This window comes from Artemia sp. Qi Xiang Cuo, chromosome 1 (genome assembly GCF_049724085.1).
Source record: "Artemia sp. Qi Xiang Cuo chromosome 1, ASM4972408v1, whole genome shotgun sequence".
In the NCBI taxonomy this organism is placed as follows: Eukaryota; Metazoa; Arthropoda; class Branchiopoda; order Anostraca; family Artemiidae; genus Artemia; species Artemia sp. Qi Xiang Cuo.
Genome location: NC_142794.1, coordinates 17395883 through 17408167, shown reverse-complemented (window position 1 = coordinate 17408167; position 12285 = coordinate 17395883). Strand labels below are relative to the sequence as shown.

At 36.2% G+C, this 12285-nt stretch overlaps 1 protein-coding gene across 1 annotated transcript in view; it reads left to right on the top strand.

Annotated features, from left to right (window-relative positions):
* Positions 1-12285, top strand: part of LOC148956062 (uncharacterized) — a 185839-nt gene that overhangs the window by 63566 nt on the left and 109988 nt on the right. The window lies entirely within an intron of this gene.

Genomic DNA, 12285 nt, shown 5'->3' with positions numbered 1-12285 from the left:
CATCATTCCCGCAAACATGTCTAATCAAAATTTGAGATAGCAATTTTGTTCAACGTAATTCAAAGATCCGGAAATTATGCCCTGGAGGGTGGAAACCCCCCCCCCCACAGCCCTCAGGGCTAGGGATACAAGTCAAACCTTGGGGGCAAATAAGCTTTTTGTTGAAATGGTCGCCATATAAACTTCGGGATTATTTTTTATTTGCGATCAAATTGTAGAATTACCAAATTTGATGATGATCTGACTGTAAGTTTAAATAGTAATTTACAATCGGATTGTTATATAAGGTAAACAATTATTCCCCGCAAAGGCTTTCTTTATTGATACTAAGATATATAGTTGAGCCAGGTCACTAAAACTTTAAAAGATTTTTAGCATTTAATATTTGAGCTGACGCCTGAAAATGTTTTTTACCTGGCTCGTACTGCATTATTTAAACAATCAAAGAAAGCTTGTTCAGCGAACAATAGTTTACAATATCTCATATTGATATTACCTGGCAGTTTGGTTTCAGCAATCTAAAAGTGCTACATGATATTTGTGTCAAAAGAAAGCTTATAGTCGGATTTCAGCAGCTCAGTAAGGTCAATCAACTGGTCTAACCGTTTATTCTGTATCTTATTCTTTTTCAAGATGCTGTGAACTGTCTCTTTGTAAATATGCACTTATAGAAATTCTTTTTATTTTTTGTTCCAAAGGCCCAGTGGGTTTTTCATAATAAAGTTTGCATCATATGCTTACCTGCCTTAAAAGAGGAAGAGTGCGAAGGTATTCCCCAGAAGTAGTATTTTTTCCCAAATGCTCCCCTATCAATAGAAAGCAATCTTAGCATTGAAATCCCTCTTAAAAAAAAGATCTGAAAGGACCATCTTTTCCCGGATGGTTTTCATTTTCGAAATGTTCTTTTACAATAGGTAAACTTACCTATAAAGACTAGGGTAGTTGAGGCTAGGCTCAGCTCATATGCGTATCAGGCCGAATATAATATTAAAAAGAAAAGAGAGTTAGTCAAAAGTGTCTTCTCAAATATAAGTAAAGAGCGATATTATAAATTAAAACGAACAAAAATTATTCCGTATTTGAGTAGGCTGCAATTCCCTTTACCTCTATTCTTTATGAAAAGCTTAACTGACTAGTGCTTAAACTAGACAAACCTTTCCACATGTGAGAGGAATACCCGGTACAGTGTTGTCACTTGACCGATACCTAAAAGCGGTGTCGGTCGATGGAAAAAGCGGTGTTTTTGCGGTATCTTTCCTAACAAAACATGGTATAATTTATGGTATATTTTGATACCCGTAATTCAAATACGTTGTCACTAGTTTCAACAAAAAATTTACTTTTTGAAAGCAATTGATTCTTTGTTACTTTTCTAGCAAATGGATACTATTCTTTATTATTTTCTTAGTGGTGGGACAAACACAGACACAGTGTGTGTTTGTGTGCTGTGGACTTTGAACAGGAAAGGTAGAATAAAATGAAAAGAGACATCCCCCAGATATCCACCCCATATAAGAAAGTGAAAAATGGTCCCCAATGAAAAATTCTTATCTTTTCCCCACTTTCTGGCCCTCTCCCCCGGTCTTCGTTCCTAATACCTCATCTATACCACCCATTCTCTAGAAAATTGGAAGCAGGATAATCTACTCTTTTCTGTTTTAAACTAGATTAAAAGTTTATTTATCAATATTTGTTTCGTTTTCGGCGCTTTCTCCAGAAATAATGTATATATTGTCGTGTTTGTCCTATTTTTTCATTTTTGGATCCTCTGATATAACGGCCTCGAAAACGAAAAAAAGAGACAAATGTGCCAGTCTACACTTCCAGTCTTCAGCCACATTTTTAAAAAAAAAAGAAAGTAGACAGTTTGACGCACTCCAAAAGATGAGAATGCTAGATTGAAAAGTTTTTACTGGCTCAGCAAATTTGCCAAACGACATTCTCGAACCAGATGCTCATTTTTTTCCCCTTTTTAATTTTAAGCGCTTTGCGCTACAGAAGCCGTTTTTACACAACTTACTTCCTTAAAATGTATTTCAAAAAAATTAATGTAAAGAATAATAAAATTTGTAGTGATGCTTTTCTACAATTTTCCACTTTTTGCGAGAGCATATTATTTACTTGCTTAAAAAAATCCCTCAGCATCATTCAGTTTTTAATCTGTCAGCATATTTTTATTCCTTCCCTCGCCCCAAGGCAAAGAAGGTAGTGACACCTTTGTCTGCATAAGTGCCCAAGACATTAATGGTTTGAAACTTTATTTCTTTGTTTATAAACTTTAACTTCTTTTACTCTGAACTGTTCAGCTTATTGGGCTGTAAAAGTGGAAAGGTAATGCCCAAAAGAAACGAGATAGGATAGCCCAAGACAACTTATTTACTAAATTCTACTATAGTATTCGCTCTGCTGTGAAGTCTCTGTACACCTTTACCATACTAATGGTTAAAAATTACTTTCATTCTGGCACCTGACTGGTATGTAAAATATTTGCTCTTGGAAGCACATTAATTACTAGTTTGAATTTTCACGAGTTCCACAGTAACCTATCCAGCCATATGCCATTAGAAGTAGAGAGCAAACTTTAGTCCCTTTTCCCGTACGGTGACATTGCGAAAATAGCGACGAAGACCACACTGCCTTTCCATAACAAACAACAAAAGCACAAAGAACAACAGGGAAATCTTTTTGTTCCTATTGTTCTTCGTGCTTTTGTTGTTTGGTGACATTACTTAGGATAAATTCAGTGATAAAAGTCATTTCGCGGTATAAATACGCTGATCAAAGTCATTTCGCGGTATAAATACACTGATCAAAGTCATTTCGCGGTATAATTGCGGTATGCGGTATAATCAGAAAAAAGTGCGGCATTTTTCTCGAAATTGCGGTATTATACCGCAAAATTCGGTATAAGTGGAACACAGACCCGGTAGCTCTTCTCATATGCGGAATGATTTCTGTTCATTTTAAGTTTCAATACTACTTTTAATTTTATCACTTTACATTTATTTGAAAAAAAAAAAAAATTTTCGTATTTAATTCCGAGAACAATGATAACGGATAGAAATTCACTGTTTTTTCCCTTTTTTGGTAGTGATATCAATCCAACGGTCCTGTATTTTCGAGAAAAAGCTTATTCAAACTGAAATTTAAAATTCTAGTGCCCTTTCTTAGTAGCAGAAGTGTGGAATTGGATATAGGCTATTAGAGAGTGGGCCTAGTGAAGTTTCTGCGAATTCAGGGGTCTGAAGCCTAAAAAAACACATTTTCGTGACCATATTTTTTAATTTTTTCCGAGCCTCTAAATAAATATAGAAGGAGGGTTGGATGTGAATTTATTCCTAGCCATTATTCATCCCGAAATAAATTTGTGGACTAAACTTACAACACGGGTACACCCCCACACCCCCCTTTATTTCAGACATATTTTAAGTCTGACTTAAGTCTTATTTTAAAAGACTATATTAATGGTTTTACCTGCCCAGATGTAAGAGGATGCAGCTTCCATCATGCTTAAAAGAGCCTTGGATCCAGCACTTTGTGGTAACACACTGTAAGTAAAGAGTAACCCTTATTAATTGAAACTAAAAATCTAAAGCACAAAATCTTGATTACGATATATGAATCAACCAAATCCATTTTTTATATACTGTTTAAGTCAAACAAAATAGGCCAACTACTGTCTAAAAACAAGCTTGGAAAAACAAATTATTATTAGCTCTGAACAAAAATCAGCATAATCTACTAGAATAACCAAACTTTTATTTATATATAATTATTTAAAAAAGAAATTGGTGTGATAGACAAATATAAAATAGCTTGCGTAGAAATGAGGTAGTGTTTGAGGTAAGTCTAAAAAAACAGAAAACACCTCTTTGCACAGCAACAGCAAAAATGTCTATTACGATTAAAACATTTTTCCTCACAATAAGAAAAGAAAAGAAGAGAGACTTTTTCAGGTAATACTAAAGGAAAGACCTTGAAGCTAAGCACTTAGACATGCATGACTCGGATAGGTTCTTTCTTCCTAATCAAATTAAAGTTCATTATGTCTAATTAACGATATACCAAATATAATTTAATAACATTTCTAGTGAATTAAGGCTCTTAACGATTTTTCTTAGACTTCTGACCTGTCTAGACTGTTCTTTTATGCGAGAGTTTCCCACGATACCAATTTTCTCGAAAAAACATGGAGTCGTTTTCGAGAACATACGTACATACAAAAACACATACATACGCAGTTATTGGTTTATTTCATCAAATAAACAAAAAAACAAGCCAATATAGCTAGAAAACACTACGCTAGGGAAAAAAAACTTAAGTTTTGCTAACGCGTAGCGATTAAATACATAACTCATCCTAAATCAACCTAAATTAATAAATCAATTCCACAAACAAATAATAAGGGAAAAAAACTAAGCCAATTCCCTTCACTCACACACTTCCAGAGCAATAACCAACATCAAATACAGCTGCCAGACTCCTCTCAGCCCATCCACCCACTCCTCTCCCAGATCATTCGCCCACTCCTCCCCCCTGCCATCCCCCAAAAAACATAAACAAGAAATAAAAACAATAAAAAAAACTAATTCCCCCAAAAATACTCATTTAATCTATTTTTAAAATGAGGAAGATGCTCAACCGCCCTAACGCTCACAGAAAGTGAACTTTAAACAGAAGGACAAAGATACTTTAAAGTAAAACCTGATCACACGCTACTTTTTTTTTAGCTCTTTTTTATACTTTTTTGAGCTCCACAACCAAATTATCACAGCTTCTCGTATCGTAATCATGAGAATCACTGGTGAAATGGTAGAACTCCTTAAAAATTTGTCGTACTAGATTATTCAAAATCCCAATTTGAAATCACTTGTGAACGTGAAATCACTTGTGAACGTAATCATGAGAATCACTGGTGAAATGGTAGAACTCCTTAAAAACTTGTTGTACTAGATTATTCAAAATCCCAATTTGAAATCACTTGTGAACGTGAAATCACTTGTGAACGTAATCATGAGAATCAATGGTGAAATGGTAGAACTCCTTTAAAACTTGTCGTACTAGATTATTCAAAATCCCAATTTGAAATCACTTGTGAACGTGAAATCACTTGTGAACGTAATCATGAGAATCACTAGTGAAATGGTAGAACTCCATGAAAACTTGTCGTACTAGATTATTCAAAATCCCAATTTGAAATCACTTGTGAACGTGAAATCACTTGTGAACGTAATCATGAGAATCACTAGTGAAATGGTAGAACTCCCTAAGAACTTGTCGTACTAGATTATTCAAAATCCCAATTTGAAATCACTTGTGAACGTGAAATCACTTGTGAACGTAATCATGAGAATCACTAGTGAAATGGTAGAACTCCTTAAGAACTTGTTGTACTAGATTATTCAAAATCCCAATTTGAAATCACTTGTGAACGTGAAATCACTTGTGAACGTAATCATGAGAATCACTGGTGAAATGGTAGAACTCCTTAAAAATTTGTCGTACTAGATTATTCACACAATTATAAGTAAATATCAGGTTTGGTCGTCTCTTTTCTGCCCAACGTTAAGCAGCTTTAGAGATTTAAAACATGCCCTGATGTCTTTCATATTTTGTATATTCTTCCCAATCCTCTTTGCTGCTTTATTCTGTATCACTTGCCCAAGCGGTAGGACTATGGTACTGTGGTAACTATAGTATTTATTTAGCGTTATTACAACTATTCTAATCTATACAGTTGGGCTGAAAAAACGGCTTGTAAGCCAGATAGAGTTTCATAGAATGCTGCTATACTTAGTGGTAGCGGTGGCAATTTAAGAAATTGTAGGGAGGGTCGGGGCAAGGATTTTTTTTATTTCCTTTTAATGGTGCAGCAAAAAATAGAAACATTTTCCAAAACTGAATGCCAGAGAAGCTATGTGATTAAAGGTGTTTGAAAATTAACAAATGAGAAAAATTAATCTGAACTGAAACAAGGTCAAAACAAATATTAAAAAAAAGAAGTTATATAGGAATAGCAATAAAGTTGAATAAAACATGAAAAAATCAAAATAAAATGAAAATGCACAGCAAAATCGAAGGATAATTTAAATCCTCTATGTGCTGTTCTAGATCTCTACCTATTGTAAACGTAAACACGTGTAAGCTGAGGAATCGATTACTTATGAGTATACTCTATCTCAGCCTACTCAAAGCTTACCCCTTTACATCCTCCCAGTAAGTTCTAATTTCCCGTAAATCCTTTCTTACGACCTCCAGCCACCCAATTTGAGGAAGAAATGCTTTTTTTCGGTCTGATTTTTATCTTCGAAATGGAAAATCTTTCACAGTCTGTCATCCTTCATCAGAAAAACATGTTCAAGCCATCTCAAATTTTCTCTTATTATAGCCCTAAAAAGCGGGACAGAATAGCATTTCCCATAGAAATTACTGAGCAAAGTTAAACTGTTTTATGAGACTTGAGCAGATACAGGCTTTTTACATCCATTGTGAAGTAATGCTCGTCATTATTTCAAAGGTCAAGTCCCCTCTTTTAGGTGATCCCCCTTTTCTTAGAGTTCACTATTAGAAACTTGAATATTTCAAATAATAAACGAACGGAATATTGTATATTTTGATTTAAAGTGACAAATAGATGCCTGTCATTCCAATATATATTTTTGTGGGGGAAATTCAAATCTCCAAAGCTATGATCCTTTCAAAGTTCATCTATTTCCATGGACCTATGAATTGAATCCATTGACCCCTAAAGGAAAAATTACAGCCAACCTTGGACATTCTCAATAGACGTTCTGAAATAGAAAATTTTGGTTTATGCAAATGACGTCATGCAGTAAAAATTACAATGACGTTGTGCACGTAAAAAATCCAATTACGTCATATAAGTCATGGCACCAAGAAATTTTATGACGTCATTACTCTTATATAAGCCACGTAAGTTTCCAAATGTAATCAGTTATTCATATAACACAATCAGTTGTTTATCATACACAAGTAGAAATGACCCTATAACTCCGAACAGTACACCAAATATGGGCATAGAGTCATTAGGGAGAACACGTGGTTAATGGGGTCAATGACCTCTTTTTCCAAGGTCGATTTATTTGTTGTTGTTGCTGTAAGTGCACGCTCTCAGCGAATGTAAAGGTCGATTTATTTGTTATTGTTGTTCAAGCCAAATGTTATGAGTTTTCCGAAAACAGTTAGATCACATTTTTCCTTCTTAGCCAATCAGAGGGCTTGTTTACATAGTAGCGGCGGAGTGAATATAAAGAAAGGATTTTTGCTATAGTTTTATTAGTCTGTGAATAGAATTCAAGGAGTGAGAAGAACAGTTTGACTTTACTCATTTGGATATATATTTGTGATGGCGATGAGTGGAATGTATACCCTATTAGAAGTTGATAGTGGAGCTGATGATAATAGTACAAGAGCACCAAAAATTGCGGTGGAAATTACGAAAGGATCGCGGCTTTGTCTGGTGTGTATTTTGGTGATCTTGAAGCCATTGCTCACCATCCAGTGCAAAAGCACATGGTGAACAACGATATTCTCCTTAGGGTCCAAATCAGCAATCAGTTTCTGTTTAGAGGGAGTCCAGTGCATCCCCATATCCTCAACCAATGAACGATTGTAGGGGCTCAGAGAGTCCCTGCTCACGGGTCGATTGATACAGGGAAAGACAAAATCTTTGACTGAGTCGTGAAGCGCCAGCGGAATGTGACCGTCACAAAAACTTACACACACACACACACACAAAAACTTACACAAGAACACAAAAAAAACTCACACACACACGCACAAAAAAATCAACAAACACACACACAAAAAAAACTTACACACACACACACACGAAAACTTAAACACACACGCCGAAACGAAAACACACACAAAAATACACACACACACACACACACACAAACTTACACACACACACACAAAAAACATACACACACACACAAACACACACAAACTTACAAACACACACAAAAACTTACACACACACACGAAAGCTTAGACACACAAAAAATAACACACACAAACAAAAACTTACACACACACGCAAAAACTTACATGCACACAAAAACTTACACATGCACACAAAAACTTACATGCACACACACAAAACTTACAAACGCGCAAAAAAACTTACACACACACACAAAAACTTACACACACACAAAAACTTACACACACACACACACACAAAAACTTACACATGCACACGAAAACTTACATGCACACAAAAACTTACACACACACACACACACAAAAACTTACACACACACACGTCAAAACTTATACACACAAAAGCTAATACACACAAAAAATAACACACACGCACACACAAAAACTAACACCCACACACAAAAACTAACACCCACACGCAAAAACTTACATGCACACAAAAACTTACATGTACACAAAAACTTACACACACACTAAAACTAACACACACGCACAAAAACTTACACACACACAAAAAAACTTACACACACACACGAAAACTTACTCACACACAAACAAACAAACCTAAACAAACAAACATTAAACCAGAACAAGAAAAAAAACAAGAAAATAAAAAATTACATGCAATACCAATATAACACACAAGAAATAAATATTACACGAACAAAAAAAAAATAACACACAAACTCGAAAACTTACACACACACACGAAAACTTACACACACACACAAAAACTTACACACAAACACATGAAAACTTACACACACACACACAAACACTAACACACACACACCAAAACTTACACACACACAAAACTTACACACACACACACACACAAAACTTACACATGCACACGAAAACTTACATGCACAAAAACTTACATGCACACAAAAACTTACACACACACACACACAAAACTCACACACACACACACAAAACTCACACACACACACACACGAAAACTTACACACACACGCCAAAACTTACACACACACAAAGACTTACACACACACACACACACACACAAAAACTTACACATGCTCACGAAAACTTACATGCACACAAAAACTTACATGCACACAAAAACTTACACACACACACACACACACACACACACAAACTCACACACACACACACACGAACACACACACACACGCAGAACTTACACACACACAAACACACACACACACACACACACACACACAAAGACTTACACGTGGACACAACAAAACTCACACACACACGCACAAAAACTTACAAACACACACACACACACACAAAACTTACACACACACACACGAAAACTCACACACACACGCCAAAACTTACACACACAAAACACACACACACACACACACACACAAACTTACACACACACACACAAAACTTACACACACACACAACACACACAAACTTACAAACACACACAAAGACTTACACCCACACACAAAAGCTTAGACACACAAAACTTACACACACACACAAAACTTACACCCACATGCAAAAACTTACATTCACACAAAAACTTACATTCACACAAAAACTTACACACACACAAAAACTTACACACACTCACAAAAACTTACACACACACACAAAAACTTACACACACACACACAAAAACTTAGACATACACATATACAAACACACACTAACACATTCACACGAAAACTTACAATCACACAAAAACTTACACACACACACACGAAAACTTACACACACACACGTCAAAACTAACACACACAAAATATAAGACACACAAAAACTAACAAACATACACACAAAAACTTACACCCACACTCAAAAACTAACATGCACACAAAAACTTATATGCACACAAAAACTTACACACACAAAAACTTACACACACGCACAAAAACTTACACACACACACAAAAACTTACACACACACACACGAAAACTTACGCACACACACGAAAACTTACACACACACACGCCAAAACTTACACACACACAAAAACTTACCCACTTACCCTATCACAGTTACATGGTCTTAATTTTTCAAATATCATTTTGAATTTCGGTTGTGAACTGCAAGAGTTGGAATATTTCAGTAGTGACTTGTTGTGCTTTACCTTCTCACAGTTACATTCTCTTGATTTTTCGAAGTTCATTTTGAATTTCTGTCATGAAATGCAAGAGTTGGAAAATTGGGGTCTTAGTCCACCAGCCCGAATGGTGGAAATCCACTAGCTCAGTATTGGGGTCCCAGTCCACCAGCCTGAACGGTGGAAATTCACTAGCTCAGAAGTGGGGTCTTAGTCCACCAGCCTGAATGGTGGAAATCCACTAGCTCAATATTGGGGTCTCAGTCCACCTGTCTGACTGGTGGAAATTCACTGTTGGAGTTAGGTTTTGTTAGCTGAACATGAGCGCTCATGATAAGTTAACCTAACCTTTTCCGGTGAGTATGGTTAGGTTAGGCTAGATTAAGTTAGGTTAGGTTAAGTTAGGTGAGGTTAGCCCACGTAAACTTCACTTAGGTTAGCTTAGGTTAGGTGAGAGACAGGCAAAAAGTTAGGTGTATGATTAGGTTAGGTTAGATTAAGTTAGGTTAGGTTAAGTTAGGTTAGGCTAGGTTAGCCTACGTACGCGCGCGTACGTAGGCTAACCTAGCCTAACCTAACTTAACCTAACCTAACTAATCTAACCTAACCTAATCATACACCTAACTTTTTGCCTGTCTCTCACCTAACCTAAGCTAACCTAAGTGAAGCGTACGTGGGCTAACCTAACCTAACTTAACCTAACCTAACTTAATCTAACCTAACCATACTCGCCGGAAAAGGTTAGGTTAACTTATCATGAGCGCTCATGATAAGTTAACCTAACCTAACTTAAACAGTGAATTTCCATCATTCAGACTGGTGGGCTGAGACCCCAAGCTTGAGCGAGTGGAGTTCCACCATTCAGGCTGGTGGACTAAGACCCCAATTCCGAGCTAGTGAATTTCCACCGTTCAGGCTGGTGGACTGGGACCCCAATACTGAGCTAGTGGATTTCCACCATTCGGGCTGGTGGACTAAGACCCCAATTTTCAAACTCTTGCATTTCATGACAGAAATTCAAAATGAACTTCGAAAAATCAAGAGAATGTAACTGTGAGAAGGTAAAGCACAACAAGTCACTACTGAAATATTCCAACTCTTGCATTTCACGACAGAAATTCAAAATGAAATTTGAAAAATTAAGACAATGTAACTGTGATATGGTAAGTGTGTAAGTTTTTGTGTGTGTAACTTTTGGTGTGTGTGTGTAAGTTTTCGTGTGTGTGCGTAAGTTTTCGTGTGTGTGTGTGTAAGTTTTTGTGTGTGTGTGTAAGTTTGTTGTGTGTGTGTGTGTAAGGTTTTTTGTGTGTAAGATTTTGTGTGCTTGTAAGTTTTTTGATGTGTTTTTAAGTTTTTTTGTGTGTGTTAATATTTTTGTGTGTGTATCAGCTTTTGTTTGTTTAATTGATTACTTGTATTTGAGCCATTGTTCGTGTGTGTGTGTGTGTGTATTTGTGTGTGTGCAGGTAAGTTTTCGTGTGCTTGTGTTAGTTTGTGTGTGTGTGTGTGTGTGTTTGTTTGTGTGTGTGTGTAAGTTTTTGTGTGTGGGTGTAAGTGTTTGTGCGTTTGTGTATGTTTTTGTGTGTGTGTAAGATTGTGTGTTCTTTTTATTTTTTGTGGTCTTGTTAGTTTTTGCATGTGTGTCTAAGTTTTTGTGTGTGTGTGTGTGTAAGTTTTTGTGTGTGTTAGCTTTTGTGTGTGGGTGTCAGTTTTTGTGTGTGTTTGTAAGTTTGTGTGTGTTTTTGTTTGTGTGTTAGTTTTGTGTGTGTGTGTGTTTTTGTTTGTTTGTGTGTGTGTGTGTTTGTGTTTTTAAGTTTTTGTGTGTGTATGTTTTGGCGTGTGTGTTTGAGTTTTCGTTTGTGTGTGTGTGTAATTTTTGTGTGTGTGTATGTGTGTGTGTGTGTAAGTTTTTGTGTGCATGTGTAAGTTTTTGTGTGCATGTGTGTGTGTGTGTGTGTGTGCATGTGTAAGTTTTGTGTGTGTGTGTGTGTGTGTGTGTGTAAGTTTTGTGTGTGTGTGTGTAAGTTTTGTGTGTGTGTGTGTGTAAGTTTTCGTGTGTGTGTGTGTGTGTGTGTGTGTGTGTGTGTGTGTGGGTGTGTAGTTGTGTGTGTGTGTGTGTGTGTGTGTGTAAGTTTTTGTGTGCATGTAAGTTTTAGTGTGCATGTGTAAGTTTTTGTGTGTGTGTGTGTGTTGTAAGTTTTTGTGTGTTTGTTAGTTTTGGGGTGTGTGTGTAAGTTTTGGTGTGTGT